The sequence below is a fragment of the Callithrix jacchus genome, chromosome 14 (genome assembly GCF_049354715.1).
Source record: "Callithrix jacchus isolate 240 chromosome 14, calJac240_pri, whole genome shotgun sequence".
In the NCBI taxonomy this organism is placed as follows: Eukaryota; Metazoa; Chordata; class Mammalia; order Primates; family Cebidae; genus Callithrix; species Callithrix jacchus.
In genome coordinates, this window is record NC_133515.1 from 72099302 (window position 1) to 72115864 (window position 16563).

The window sequence follows — 16563 nt, forward strand, 5'->3', positions numbered from 1 at the left end:
CTGAAAAATGCAACTGACATACTAAAGAATATATCAGAATCTCTTAATAATTGATCAAGTAGAATAAAAAATTAGTGAGCTTGGGGAACGATCCAAGATGGCGGATCGCTAACATCCTGGGATTGCAGCTCTCAGGGAAGGCGCGGAGAACTAGAGGACGCCACACTTTCAGACAAATTCTGGTCGCTCATGGAGCAGAAGCTCCCCCAGTGGAGGAAACACACGGGTGGCCAGCGTGACTTGTGGCCGGCGCAGTGGTTCCGCTGGCACCTTGGTGCGGCAGCTCTCGGAGCAGAGTAAACAGGTTCGGAGGACCTGCACGGGCCCCCAGCACGACACCAGAGCCCCGCTCAGCGACTGTGACGGCACCTCGGCGCGGCAGCGCTCGGCACAGAGTAAACAGCACCGGTTTCCCTTCTGACCGAGGTTTGGAGCCCCCGGAAGGCAGAGTCGCCTACTACGGACACAAGAAGGAAGCCAGACAGGAGAATCTTGGGCAGAAAAGCACCATCAGTTTTAAGGCCGCTGCTCTGGCCCTGGGAACTAACAACCTAGAAGTCCACTCAAGAGACCTAATCTGAAAGTTGGTAATTTCAAAGACAACAGGAGGATAAATTTACAATGACGGGAAGAAACCAGCGTAAAAAAGCTGAGAATACTCAAAATCAGAACGCCTCTCCCTCTAAAGATGATCACAGTTCCACATCAACAATGGAACAAGGCTTGATGGAGAACGAGCGCATCCTGATGACAGAATCACTCTTCAAGGAATGGATAATAAGAAACTTCGGTGATTTAAAAGATCATGTTGTAGCCCAACGTAAAGAAACTAGGAACTTTGAAAAAAGGTTTGATGAAATCCTATTGAGAATAGACAACTTAGAGAGGAGTATGAGTGAATTAATGGAACTGAAGAATATAATACAGGAACTCCGAGAAGTATGCACAGGTTTATTTTTTTTTTTTTTTTTTGAGACAGAGTTTCACTCTTGTTACCCAGGCTGGAGTGCAATGGCACAATCTTGGCTCACCGCAACCTCCGCCTCCTGGGTTCAGGCAATTCTCCTGCCTCAGACTCCCGAGTAGCTGGGATTACAGGCGTGCGCCACCATGCCCAGCTAATTTTTGTATTTTTAGTAGAGACGGGGTTTCACCTTGTTGACCAGGATGGTCTCGATCTCTTGACCTCGTGATCCACCCGCCTCGGCCTCCCAAAGTGCTGGGATTACAGGCTTGAGCCACCGTGCCCGGCCTATATGCACAGGTTTAAACACTCGAATTATTCAAGCAGAAGAAGGGATATCAGAGGTCAAAGTCCAACTTAATGAAATAAAATGTGAAGAAAAGATTAGAGAAAAAAGGATAAAAAGGAATGAGCAAAGTCTCCAAGAAATGTGGGACTATGTGAAAAGACCAAATTTACGTTGGATAGGTGTACCTGAATGCGACGGAGAGAATGAATCCAAGCTGGAAAATACCCTTCAGGATATTACTCAGGAAAATTTTCCTAAACTAGCAAAGCAGGTCAACATTCAACCCCAGGTAATACAGAGAACACCACAAAGATATTCCTCAAGAAGAGCAACCCCAAGGCACATAATCGTTAGATTCACCAGGGTTGAAACGAAGGAGAAAATACTAAGGGCAGCCAGAGAGAAAGGTCAGGTTACCCACAAAGGCAAGCTTATCAGACTTACAGCAGATCTCTCAGCAGAAACTCTACAAGCCAGAAGAGAGTGGGGGCCAATATTCAACATTCTCAAAGAACAGAACCTTCAGCCCAGAATTTCATATCCAGCCAAACTAAGCTTCACAACTGAAGGAAAAATAAAATCTTTTGTGAACAAGCAAGAACTCAGAGATTTTATTACCACCAGGCCTGCTTTACAAGAGCTTCTGAAAGAAGCATTACACACAGAAAGAAACAACCAGTATTAGCCTTTCTAAAAATACACCAAAAAGTAAAGAGCACCAACATAAAGAAGAATTTACACCAACGAATGGATAAAACAGCCAGTCAACATCAAATGGCAGTAACCCTAAATTTAAATTGACTAAATCCCCCAATCAAAAGACACAGACAAAACCCAATGGCATGTTACATCCAGACCTGTTTCACATGCAAGGATACACAAAGACTCAAAACAAAGGGATGGAGAAAGATTTACCAACCAAATGGAGAGCAAAAAATAAATAATAAATAAAAAGCAGGAGTTGCAATTCTCGTATCAGATAAAATAGATTTTAAAGCAACAAAGATATAGTGGTAAAAGGATCAATGCAACAACAAGAGCTAACGATCCTAACACCCAGATACGAGACTTAGATTCAATGAGACAGAAAATTAATAAGGATATCGAGGACTCGAACTCAGATCTGGAACAAGTAAACTTAATAAATATTTATAGAGCTCTCCACTTCAAACACACAAAATATACATTCTTGTCAATACCACATCACACCTACCCATAAGTTTAAATGAAACATTGATTGGCCATTATTAATACTCAATTTTTTTCAAAATAAAGCAATATTTCCATTTACTCTCCCTCTTTCTCTTCCTCTTTCTTCCTCTCCTTTACTTATTTTTTTTTTTTCTTTTCTTCTCTCAAAAAAAAGAAATCAACTTGTAAACCTCTAGATCCAGGTCAGCAATGTCTCTCTCATTGCTTGATTTCCTTCCCTCCCTCCCTCCCTCCCTCCCCCCCTCCCCACTTCCTCCCTTCCTCCCTTCATCCCTTCCTTCCTCCCTACCATCCTTCTTCCCTCCCTTCCTGCCTTCCTCTCCCCCCCAAAAAAAAAAAAAATTAGTGAGCTTGGAGACAGGCTATTTGAAATATACAGTCAGAGGAGACAAAAAAAAGAATAAAAAGTAATGAAACACACTTACAAGATCTAGAAAATAGCCTCAAAGGAGCAAATCTAAAAGTTATTGTTCTTAAAGAGGAAGCAGAGGGACAGATTTAAGTAGAAAGATTATTCAAAGGGGTAACAGAATACTTCTCAAACCTAGAGAAAGATATCAAAATTTAAGTACAAGAAAGTTATAGAACACCAAGCACATTTAATCCAAAGAAGACTACCTCAAGAAATTTAATAATCAAACTCCCAAAGGTCAAGGATTTTAAAAAGATCCTAAAAGTAGCAAGAGAAAACAAACAAATATTATACAAAGGAGATCTGATATGTCTGGCAGCAGACTTCTCAGTGGAAACCTTACAGGCCAGGAGAGAGTGGCATGATATATTTAAAATACTAATAGGAAAAAAACTTTTATCCTAGAATAGTATATCCAGTATATCCAGCAAAAATATCCTTTAAACATGAAGGAAAAATAAAGATTTTCCCAGACAAACAAAAGCTAAAGAATTTCATCAACACCAGATCTTCCCTAAAAAATGTTAAAGGGAGTTCTTCAATCTAAAAGAAAAATATGCTAATGAGCAATAAGAAGTGATCTGAAGGTACAAAACTCACTGGTAATGGTAAGCACACAGAAAAACATAGACGATTATAACAGTGTAATTGTCTATAAACTACTCATATCTTGACTAGAAAGACTAAAAGATGAAGCTATCAAAAATAACTATAACTTTTCAAGAGATAGTATAATACGATATAAATACAAACAACAAGAAGTTAAAAAGCAGGGGGATAAACTTAAAGTGTAGAGTTTCTATTAGTTTTCTCTTTGCCTATTTGTTTGTTTGTTTATGCAATCAGTGTCAAGTTGGCATCAGTTTAAAATAACAGGTTATAAGATATTTTTTGCAAGCCTCATGGTAACCAGAAATCAAAAAACATACAACAGATACATAAAAAATAAAAAGCAGGAAATTAAAACATAACTCCAGAGAAAATCACCTTCACTAAAAGGAAAACAGGAAGGAAGAAGGAAGGGAAGACTACAAAATAACCAAAGAACAAATAACAAAATTGTAAGATTAAGTCATTACTTATCAATAACAACACTGAATGCAAATGGACTAAACTCTCCAGCCAAAAGACATAAAGTATAAAAAAAACAAGGCCCCATGATCTGTTGCCTACAAGAAATATACTTCACCCATAAAGACACACAGAGAATCAAAGTAAAGGGATGAGGGGAAAAATCCATCCAAATGGAAACCAAAAAAGAGCTGGAGTAGATATACCTATATCAGACAAAATACATTTCAAGACAAAAACTATAAAAAGAGACAAAGAAGGCCATTTTATAATGATAAAGGGGTCCTAGACAAAAGCTAAAGAATTTAGTCAATACTAGACCTGTCCTACAAGAAATGCGAAAGGGAGTTCTTCAATCTGAAAGAAAAAGATGTTAATGAGCAATAAGAAATGATCTGAAGGTACAAACTATCATTCAGTAATAGGGTATAACAATTATAAATATATATGCATCAAGCACTGGAGTACCCAGATATATAAAGCAAATATTTGCACTACAGAGAGAGAGAGACCACAAAACAGTAAGAGCTGGAGACTTCAACTCCTCACTTTCAACAGTATACAGATCATCCTGACAGAAAGTCAGTAAAGAAACCTAGGACTTAATCTGCACTGTAGACCAAACAAACCTAACAAATATTTACAAAACATTTCATCCAAAAGTTTAAGAATACACATTCTTCTTAGCATGTGGATCATGGGACAGTCCATATGCTAGGCCACAAAAACAGTCTTTAAAAGTTTACATAAAATAAGGCCGGGCGCGGTGGCTCACACCTATAATCCCAGCACTTTGGGAGGCCGAGGCAGGTGGATCATAAGGTCAAGAGATCGAGACCATCCTGGTCAACTAGGTGAAACCCCGTCTCTACTAAAAATACAAAAATTAGCTGGGCATGGTGGTGCATGCCTGTAGTCCCAGCTACTCGGGAGGCTGAGGCAGGAGAATTGCTTGAACCCAGAAGGCGGAGGTTGCAGTGAGCCAAGATCGCACCATTGCACTCCAGTCTGGGTAAAAACAGCGAAACTCCATCTCAAAAAAAAAAAAAAAAATTTACATAAAATAAAATTATATCAAGTATCTTCTCTGATCACAATAAAATAAAAGTAGAAATCAATAACGACAGGAATTTTGGAAACTACACAAATACATGGAAATTAGACAATATAATCCTGGGCCAGGTGTGGTGGCTCATGCCTGCAATTCCAGCACTTTGGGAAGGCTGAGTCAGGAGGATTGCTTCAGCTCAGGAGTTCAAGAGCAGCTTGGGCAATATAGTGAGACCCTGTCTCTACAAAACAACAACAATAAAAAAAAAAAAAAAACACACAATATGCTCCTGAATGACCAGTGAGTCAGTGAAAACATTAAGAAGGAAATTGGAAAATTTCTTAAAACAAATGATCATGGAAATATAATACACCAAAACCTATGGGATACAGCAAAAGCAAACTAAAAGGAAAAGTTATAGCAAAAAGAGCCTTGATATGGTTTGGCTGTTTCCCCACCCAAATCTCAACTTGAATTGTATCTCCCAGAATTCCCACATGTTGTGGGAGGGACCCAGGGGGAGGTAAATGAATCATGGGAGCCAGTCTTTCCAGTGCTATTCTCATGATAGTGCATAAGTCTCATGATATCTGATGAGTTTATCAGGGGGTTCTGCTTTTGTTTCTTTTTCATTTTCTCTTGCTGCCACCATGTAAGAAGTGCCTTTTACCTCCTGCAATGATTCTGAGGCCTTCCCAGCCATGTGGAACTGTAAGTCCAATTAAACCTCTTTTTCTTCTCATTCTCAGGTGTATCTTTATCAGCAGTGTGAAAACGAACTAATATAGTCCAATGGTACCAGCAGAGTGGGGTGTTGCTGAAAAGATACCTGAAGATGTGGAAGTGACTTTGCAACTGGGTAACAGGCACAGGTTTGAACAGTTTGGAGGGCTCAGAAGAAGACAGGAAAATGTGGAAACGTTTGGAATTTCCTAGAGACTTGCTGAATAGCTTTGCCCAAAATGCTGATAGCAACATGGACAAAAAGGTGCAGGCTGAGGTAGTCTCAGAAGGAGATAAGGAACTCATTGGAAACTGGAGCAAAAGTGACACTTACTATGTTTTAGCAAAGAGACTGGTGGCATTTTGCCCCTGCCCTAGAGATCTGTGGAACTTTGAACTTGAGAAAGGTGATTTAGGGTATCCGGTGGAAAAAATAAAGCATTCGGAGAGGTGACATGGGTACTGTTAAAGGCATTCAGGGTTTTATTTGTTTTGTTTTTGGAGATGGAGTCTGGCTCTGTCACCCAGGCTAGAGTGCAGTGGCATGATCTCAGCTCACTGCAAACTCCACTTCCCAGGTACAAGCAATTCTCCTGCCTCAGCCTCATAAGTATTTGGGATTATAGGTGCCTGCCACCATGCCCAGCTAATTTTTATATTTTTAGTAGAGATGGGTTTTCACTGTGTTGTCCAGGCTGGTCTTGAACTCCTGACCTCATGATCCATCCACCTTGGCCTCCCAAAGTGCTGGGATTACGAATGTGAGCCACTGTGCTCATCCAGGCATTCAGTTTTAAAAGGTAAACAGGGCCAGGTGCAGTGGCTCGCACCTGTAATCCCAGCATTTTGGGAGGCCAAGGCGGTTGGATCATGAAGTCAAGAGATCGAGACCATCCTGGTCAACATGGTGAAACCCCGTCTCTACTAAAAATACAAAAAATTAGCTGGGCACGGTGGCACGTGCCTGTAATCCCAGCTACTCAGGAGGCTGAGGCAGGAGAATTGCCTGAACGCGGGAGGCGGAGGTTGCAGTGAGCCGAGATCGCGCCATTGCACTCCAGCCTGGGTAACAAGAGCGAAACTCCGTCTCAAAAAAATAAATAAATAAATAAATAAATAAATAAAAGGCAAACTGAGGCCAGGAGCAGTGGCTCATGCCTGTAATCTCAGCATTTTGGGAGGCTGAGGCGGGTGAATCACAAGGTCAGGAGATCAAGACCATCCTGGCTATGGTAAACTCTGTCTCTACTAAAATACAAAAACGTGGCATGCACCTGTAGTTCCAGCTACTCAGGAGGCTGAGGCAGGGGAATCACTTGAACCCAGGAGATGGAGGTTGCAGTAAGCTGAGATCGTGCCATTGCATTCCAGACTGGTGACAGAGTAAGACTCTGTCTCAAAAAAAATATTTTTTTAAATAAAAAAGGAAACAGCATAAAAGCTCAGAAAATTTGCAGCCTGACTATATGACAGAACAGAAAAACCCATTTTCTGGGGAGAGATCAAGCTGGCTGCATAAATTTGCATAAGTAGCAAGGAGCCTAATGTTAATCCCCAAGACCATGGGGAAAATGTTTCCAGGCCATGTCAGAGGTCTTCATGGCAGTTTCTCCCATAACAGGCCTGGAGGCTCAGGAGGAAAAAGTGGTTTCAAGGAACAGGCCCAGGGTCCCTGTGCTGTGTGCAGCCTAGGGAGTTGGTACACTGTGTCCCAGCTGCTCCAGCCATGGCCAAAAGGGACTCAAGCTGTGGCTTCAGAGTGTGGAAGCCCCATGCCTTGGCAGCTTCCACATGGCATTGAGCCTGTGGGTATACAGAAGTCAAGAATTGAAGTTTGGGAACCTCCACCTAGATTTCAGAAGATTAATGGAAACGCCTGGATGCTCAGGCAAAAGTTTGCTGCAGAGGCAGGGCCCTAATGGAGAACCTCTGCTAGGGCAGTGTGGAAGGGAAATGTGGGGCCAGAGTCCCCACATAGAGTCCCTACTGAGGCACTGCCTAGTGAAGCTGTGAGAAGAGGGTCACCATCCTCCACACCCCAGAATGGTAGATCACCCACAGTGTGCATTTTGCACTTGGAAAAGGTGGAGACACTCAACATCAGCCCGTGAAAGCAGTTGGGTGGGAGGCTGCACTCTGCAAAGCCACAGGGGTAGAGCTGCCCAAGACCATGGAACCCACCTCTTGCATCAGCATGACCTGGATATGAGACCTGGAGTCAAAGGAGATCATTTTGGAGCTTTAAAATTTGACTACCCTGCTGAATTTCTTGCATGGGCCCTGTAACCCCTTTGTTTTGGCCAATTTCTCTCATTTGTAATGGCTGTATTTACCCAATACCTGTACCCCCACTGTATCTAGGACATAACTAGCTTGCTTTTGATTTTACAGGCCCATAGGCAGAAGGGACTTGCCTTGTCTCAGATGAGACTTTAGACTGTGGACTTTTGGGTTAATGCTAAAATGAGTTGAGACTTTGGGGGACTGTTACGAAGGCATGATTGGTTTTAAAATGTAAGGACATGAGATTTGGAGGGGCCAAGGGTAGAATGATATAGTTTGGCTATGTCCCCACCCAAATCTCAACTTGAATTTTATCTCCCAGAATTCCTATGTGTTATAGGAGGGACCCATGGAGAGGTAATAAAATCGGTGGGGGGGGGGCAGTCTTTCCTGTGCTATTCTCATGAGAGTGAATATGTCTCATGAGATCTGATGGGTTTATCAGGAGTTTCTGCTTTTGCTTCTTCCTCATTTTCTCTTGCTGCCACTATGTAAGAAGTGCGTTTAGCCTCATGCCGTGATTCTGAGACCTTCCCAGCCATGTGGAACTGTAAGTTCAATTAAACCTCTTTTTCTTGAACTCCAGACCTCAGGTGATCCACCCACCTTGGCCTCCAAAGTGCTTGGATTACAGGCGTGAGCCACCATGCCCAGCTTTAAACCTCTTTTTCTTCCCAGTCTCAGGTATGTCTTTATCAGCAGTGTGAAAACAGACTAATACAAGCCTACATCAAAAAAGTAGAAAAACTTCATATAAGCTAACCAGTGCATCTTAAAGAACTAGAAAAGCAAGAGCAAACCAACCTAAAATTAGTGGAAGAAAAGAAATAATAAAGATCAGAGCAGAAATAAATTAAATCAAAATGAAAAAAACAATACAAAAGGTAAATGGAACCAAAAGGTGATTTTTTTGAAATTATAAACAAATCAATATACCTTTAGCCAGACTAAGAGAAAAAGAGAGAAGACACAATTAAAATCAGAGATGAAAAAGCAGACATTACAACTGATACCACAGAAATTCAAAAGATCATTAGAAACTACCATAAGCAATTAAATGCCAACAAATTGGAAAACCTAGAAGAAATGGATAAATTCCTAAACACATACAACCTACCAAGAATGAATCATCAAGAAACCCAAAACCTGAACAGACCAATAACAAGTAATGAGATCAAGGCCATAATAAAAAGTCTCCCAGCAAAGAAAAGTCCAGGACCCTATGGCTTTACTGATGAATATTACAAAACATTTAAAGAACTAAAACCTATCCTATTGAAACTACTCCAAAAAAAGAGGAGAAAATAGTATTTCCAAATTCATTCTTCAAGGCCAGTATTACACTGATAGCAAAACCAGACAAAGATATATCAAAAAAAGAAAGATACAAGTCAATGCCCTGATGAACACTGATGCAAAAAACCTCAACAAAACACTAGAAAATTGAATTCAACAATATATTTCAAAAGATCATCCATCATGACCAAATGGGATTTATCCCAGGAATGTGAGGATGGTTCAACATACACAAATCATTCAGTGTAATATAGCACATGAACTGAATGAAGGACAGAAACCATGATTATTTTAATTGAGGCTGAAGCGTTTGATAAAATTCAACATCTCTTCATGATAAAAATCCTCAAAAGATTGGGAATACAAGAAACATACCTCAACACAGTATAAGTCATATGTAACAGATCCTTAGCTAGCATCATACTCAACATACCTCAACACAGTATAAGTCATATATAACAGATCCTTAGCTAGCATCATACTCAACAGGGAAAATGAAAGCCTTTCTTCTAAGATCTAAAACAAGACAAGGATGCCCATTTTCATCACTGTTACTCAACATAGCACTGGAAGCCCTAAATACAGCAATAAAACAAGAAAAAAAAAAGTCATCCAAATTGGAAAGAAGTCAAATTATCCTTGTTTGCAGATGATATGATATTATATTTGGAAAAACCTGAAGACTCCACAAGAAAATTATTAGAATTGATAAACAAATTGAGTAAAGTTGCAGGATACAAAATCAACATACAAAAATCAGTAGTATTTCTATATGACAACAGTAAACAATCTGAAAAAGAAGTGAAAGATCTCTACAATGAAAACTATAAAACACTGATGCAAGAAATTGAAGTGGACACAAGAAAATGCAAAGATATCCCATATTTATGGATTGGAAGAATTGATATTGTTAAAATATCCATATTACTCAAAGCAATCTACAGATTCAATGCAATGTCTATCAAAATACCAATGACATTCTTCACAGAAATAGAAACAATAGCCCTAAAACTTATACAGAGCCACAAAAGACCCAGTATAGCCAAAGCTATCCTGAATAAAAAGAAAACTGGAAAAATCACTTTATCTGACTTCAAATTATATCACAGAGTTATGGTAACTAAAACAGCATGGTACTGGCATAGAAACAGACACACAGACCAATGGAACAGAATAGAGAATCCAGAAACAAATCTATACATCTACAGTATAAACTCATTTAAAATAATGGTGCCAATAATATACTTTAGAGAAAGGATAGTCTCTTCAATAAATGACCATGGGAAAACTGAATAGTTATATGCAGAAGAATAAAACTAGACCCCTATCTCTTGCCATATACAACAATCAATCAAAATTAATTAAATACTTCAATCTAAGACCTCAAACTGTGAAACTACTAAAAGAAAACACTAGGGAAACTTCCTAGGACACTGTTCTGGGCAAGTATTTCTTGAGCAATATCCACAGGCACAGGCAACCAAAGCAAAAATAGACAAATGAGATCACATCAAGTTAAAAAGCTTTTGCAAAACAAAGGAAACAATCAAAAAAGTAAAGAGACAAAGCACAGAATGGGAGAACATATTTGTTATCCATCTGACAAGGGATTAATAGCTAGAATATATAATGAACTCAAACAATAGAAAAAAATCTAATCTGATGAAAAATGGGCAACAGATGTGAAAAGACATGTCTCAAAAGAAGACATACAAATGGCAAACAGGCATATGAAAAGGTGTTCAACATCACTGATCATCAGAGAAACGCAAATCAAAACAACAATGAGATATCATTTTGCCCCAGTTAAAACAGCTCTTATCCAAGACAGGCAATAATGAATGCTGGCAAAGATGTGGAGAAAAGGGAACTCTCACACACTGTTGGTGGGAATGTAAATCAGTACAACTATTATGAGAACAGTTTGGAGGATCCTCAAAAAACTAAAAATAGGACCACCATATGATCCAGCAATCCTGCTGTTATATATCCAAAAGAACAAAAATCAGCATATTGAACAGATATCTGCACTCCCGTGTTTACTGCAGTACTATTCACAATAGCCAAGATTTGGAAGCAACCTAAGTGTCAATCAACAGACACACTGATGAAGAATATATGGTCCATATATACAATGGAGTATTATTCAGACAAAAAATGGAATCCTGTCATTTGCAACAACATGAATGAAGCTGGAGGACACTATGTTAAGTGAAATAAGCCATGCACAGAAAGACAAACTGCACATTCTCATTTATTTTTGGAAACTAGAAATTAAAAATAATTGAACTCATGGAGACAGAGAGTAGAATGATGGTTATTGGAGAGTAGGAAGGACAGTGGTGGGAGGGTATGGTTAATGGGTACAAAAGTATAGTTACACAGAATGAATAAGATCTAGTATTTGAATCTAACAGGGTGACTACAGCAACAATAATTTATTGTACATTTAAAATAACTAAAAGAGTATAATTACATTGTCTGCAATACAAAGAAAGGATAAATGCTTTAGGTGATGGATAAACCATTTACCCTCATGTGATTATTAAGCATTGCATGCTTGTATCAAAATATCTCATCTACCCTATAAATATATACATCTATTATGTGTTCACAAAAATAAAAAATAAAAAGTACATGAAATTTTTCAATCATAAGATCAATTATGTAAGGCAAATGTCACCTGTATTTTACAGATTCATACAGGAGAAAACTCATAAAAAAAAGGGAGGAGTTCACCCAAGGTCACACAAGAAGCAATCAGAGGAGTAAGCAATCAATCCCATCTGATTTCAAACACTCAGATACCTTTTTTTCCCCCCATGGCACAGACAAGTCCCGTCTCCCCTGCTGCTCTCTCTTCAGGCTTTCTGACATGAAAAGGTTTTCCAGTAATGGCTCTTCTATCCCTGCAGGCCTAGGGCCTTGCTACTCACAGCCACTTGGAGTTAACCAAGTAGGGCAAATGTAGTAGGTGGTACCTGGTTTGCTAGCAGCAAAAATGTCCACAGTAGAGGAAATGGAGGAGATGGGACTGGAAACCACAATGATGGCATACAGCACACTGCCAGACCAACATTCTTTGGAGAAAGGCTGAAGTATAGGGAGACTGGCAAGGCACTGTGTAGATCTCTAATTTTGGACCTTTATTCTTTGTATCATTACTGACTCCTTGCACTGAGCACTGAGGCTTTTTATGTATGCAGATTTCTTTTCTTTCTTTCTTTTTTTTCAAGAGACAGGATCTCACTCTGTCACCCAGGCTAGAGTGCGGTGACGTGATCACAGCTCACTGCAGCCTCGATCTCCTGGGCTCAAGTGATCTTTCTGCCTTAGCCTCTCCCACCCCCACCCCCAAGTAGCTAGAACTGTAGCTACTTGGCAGGGGGGCAGGGAAGCTGAGGTATAGGTGTATGCCACCACACCCAGCTAATTTAAAAAAAATTTTTTTAGCGATGGGGTCTTACAATGTTGCCTATGCTATTCTCAAATTCGGCTCAAGTGATCCTCCTGCTTCGGCCTCCAGAGTAGCTGAGATTACCAGTGCAAGCCACCATTCCCACTATGTGTACATATTTCATGTATGGAGTTTAGGTTCTATTAGTTGGTCACAGGGCCTGTGTGTTGCCCTGGAGTTTCCTTAACAGAGCATACAAAGTTCTGACTCTGTAGCCACTCCATAACAAGGCCTTTCTTTAAAGGGCCTTTATCAGGGCCAGAAAAGACAGTGATTTTCAGGGAGGAAATAAGTTGTCCTTTTTTTTTTTCTAATGCCAAGCAAAATCCTTTCTGCTAACCCAAATTCAGACTCTTTTCCTATCATCAAGAGCCTGCAATGCAAAGGTAGAGGGTGAGTGGAGGCAGCAAGCCACTGAAGGGGACAGGCAGCCCTAAAGCTGAGGGGACTGAACGTCTCAGTAGCCCCAGGTTTTGTTTCCAGCTCAGTTTCTTCTGTCCATCAACATTCTGTTTGGTATGCTCATCTGTCTAACTTGCTGATAATTAAGTAGCATTACTAATTGATTTTATTATTGGACTGCACAGAACAAGGCTTTCCCATGAGTTTGTATCTATCTATTTCAGTATGTGATGGTAATAGCTATCTCATGAAAACCATTCAGTAGAATATTTTTTCCAGTACTTTGAGTTCATCTTAGAAACTTGGGTTAATCAGGATCCTATACTCTGAGGAAATAGGAAGCAGGCCCATTATCCCAACAAAAAGATCGATTCGTAACACAGAATGTGGGCACTTTCTAACACATGTACCTCGATTACACTCCTGTTTCTCAGCTCCATGATGCTGGAGCTGGGTGGGACTCTGCAAACACACTTCGCCTTTGCTGTCTGGCTCCGTGTCACACCAGCAGGGCACTAGAGGGAGCCTGCAGGGCTGGAGCAGGGAGGTGAGACCTGCTTGTTCCTGTTCCAGTCAGCGTCTCTACAGTTAGCTGCAGCAGAGTGTCCCAGGCCCAGCTTCATCACACCTCCTGAGAGGCACCTGCACCCGCAGGGCAGTGCCGTCTCTTCTGGGGTTGGGTTCTGGCTCTGAGGCCCTCCTTGGGCTTCTAGGTTGTGCTAACCCCAACTTCTTCCTGTGCTCTCCCAACCCGGAGAATGGTGGCTGTTTCCTGCGCCCTCGCCCCATGTGCTCTGTTTACCTATTCTGTCCTCCAATATCTGTCATGTTGATTTCTTATATGAAATTAGCTGTTGAAATAACTTATGTCATTTCTACTTTGCTGATAGAACCTAATACAGCACATTTGAGAGCCACGGTTTCATTAATAACAGTGATTAAATGAGAAGATTCTGAAATCGGTCACATCTGAGTGGTAATCTCAATTCGTCTCTGTAGTGCCTGGTAACTGGAAATTTTAATTCACTTCTCTAGGTCTCATTTTTCTCAATCACTTCCATTTATACAATTTGTATATATTGAGCACTTACCAAGTGCCAGGTACTGTGCTAAGCACAGTGATACAATGGTATGCAAAACAAATTCCCTGACCTCCCAGAACTTCCAGTCACGTGAATTAAATGAGAGAACTCAGCAAGGGAGGTAGCACAGTGCCAGGCACATGTCATCAGCTTTCCTCTCCATGCCATGACAGGAGAGCAAACACAAATGGGTCTTAAAGAAGGAAGTGTTTCAGCAGCTAAATCTCTTCAGAAAATAAGATGGGTCTTTTCCCCAGAAAGGCTGAAGGTCTCTGTCTACATAAAACCAAGGATTCATTGTATACCCTGTCCATTCCTTCTGTTCAGAGCAGAGAAGCAGCATTCATTCAGAGGGAAATGAAACAAACCAGCCCTAGAGAAGGAACACTACAAGGTGACGTTTTAAATAAATTCCAGAAAAACAGGTACCTGTGATACTGAGGAAAGAGCAGCAGAAGAGGTGTTACAGGCCGGGACTGGGATCCAGAATGACCACAGGATAGGAGTGAAAGAAGATACCAGAAAGCTGATATACTAACATCGATCACAGTGACAGCCGTGTGTGTGTGTGTGTGTGTGTGTGTGTGTGTGTGTGTGTGTTTGAGAGAGAGAGACAGGAGGATCGACAGGATCTCTCTCTGTCACCCTGGCTGGAATCCAGTGGCATGATCATAGCTAGCTCACTGCAGTCTTCACCTCCTGGGCTCAAGTGATCCTCCCACCTCAGCTTCCTGAGTAGCTGGGACTACAGACATGTGCCACCAGATAATTTTTTAACTTTTTGTGGAGACAAGGTCTCTCTATATTGCCCAGACTGGTCTCAAATTCCTGGGCTCAAGTGATCCTCCTGCATCCGCCTCCCAAAGTGCTGGGATTTTAGGCATAAGCCACCAGACCTGGCCCACAATGACAGTGTTTTTACCAAAAAGAATATAAACATGTGGCCAGGCAGATCACCTGAGGTCAGGAGTTTGAGACCAGCCTGGTTAACATGGTGAAACCTCATTTCTACTAAAAATATAAAAAAATTAGCCAGGCGTGGTGTTCTGTCTAAAAAAACATTTACAAGCACCTGTAATCCCAGTACTTGGGAGGCTGAGGCAGGAGAAGTGCTTGAACCCAGGAGGCGGAGGTTGCAGTGAGCCAAGATCATGGCACTGCACTCCAGCTTGGGCAACAAGAACGAAACTCCATTTCAACAAAAAGGAAAAGAATATATACCATGTGCGTGTATTTCAGAACTTAATTTATGCTTTCTACAGCAAGATTATATGCCTAGAAAGTCCAGGTAGGTGGTATAATGGAAAAGAGAAATTCCAGATTACATTCAAGCCTGAATCCAAAGGCCCTAGGTTGTGGGCAAGAAAAAGCTAAAAAGAAATACATCCAATCTTCACATTTTGACACATTCCTTCTGCTGTCTAGACATCAGGCATATTGCATCAAAAATGGCCAATGTTCTCATTAGCAAGGACGTGTTTCTGTAAGACCTCTGGGTAGCTAAATTCTTGAAAACCATATCTTAACACATTGATAACCTATAAATGCAAACTAAACTCCTCACCCTCACTGTTTTACCCATTTTTGACTTTTTTATGAACATCAAAAGTCACAATGGAAGAAACAACCATAGGAAATTCTTATTAGAAAGTCTATTCCACATCCTCGCTCTGGGGCCTCATTATAAATAATTTACTGTCACGTAAGGAATTTAGAGTTCCAGAAGGCATGAAAAGCCTGGAGAGAGTTCTATTCATAAATAAATGCCAACACTTAAACAATAAAGACAGCTTCAAACTCCAGAACTATTGAGATGAACAATATATACTGCCTGGATGATTTATTATGGTTGTGTTTATAGTCCAAATAGGAAGGTAATTTAATTCCACCTGAAGAGTCATTTATACGGTCAAGCCCAAGAGAAGTACTTGGGATAAGAGGTGATATTTCTGTTTTTCCATTTCAAGCAAATTATTATATCTGTATTTAGGACATCACCCAGGCAATTCTTTTCATGAAATGTAGCACTCTTGAGCAATTAAAAACATTTACAAGGTAAAAGAAGGGCCAAATGCCAAATTGAGAATGACCCATGGAACACTGAGGAACCCCCAGAGAACACTGATGTCTCAGACATAAGGCAAAATAACCCCTTCTGCTCAAGAAAACTTAAATGAGCAGTGAGTATGCATCACAGCAAGAACATTATTACCCAGCGGAAGCAACCTGCTAAATACAGACTTCACCTCCAAACACGCCTTGTAACAGGAGAGAGGAACAAAAAGATACCTCCTGATGGGAGGGAGAACTATCCCTTGGCA

General features: G+C 40.6%; 1 protein-coding gene across 4 annotated transcripts in view; it reads right to left on the bottom strand.

Annotated features, from left to right (window-relative positions):
• The window catches only part of MTA3 (metastasis associated 1 family member 3), a 274841-nt gene that overhangs the window by 20247 nt on the left and 238031 nt on the right, over positions 1 to 16563 (bottom strand). The window lies entirely within an intron of this gene.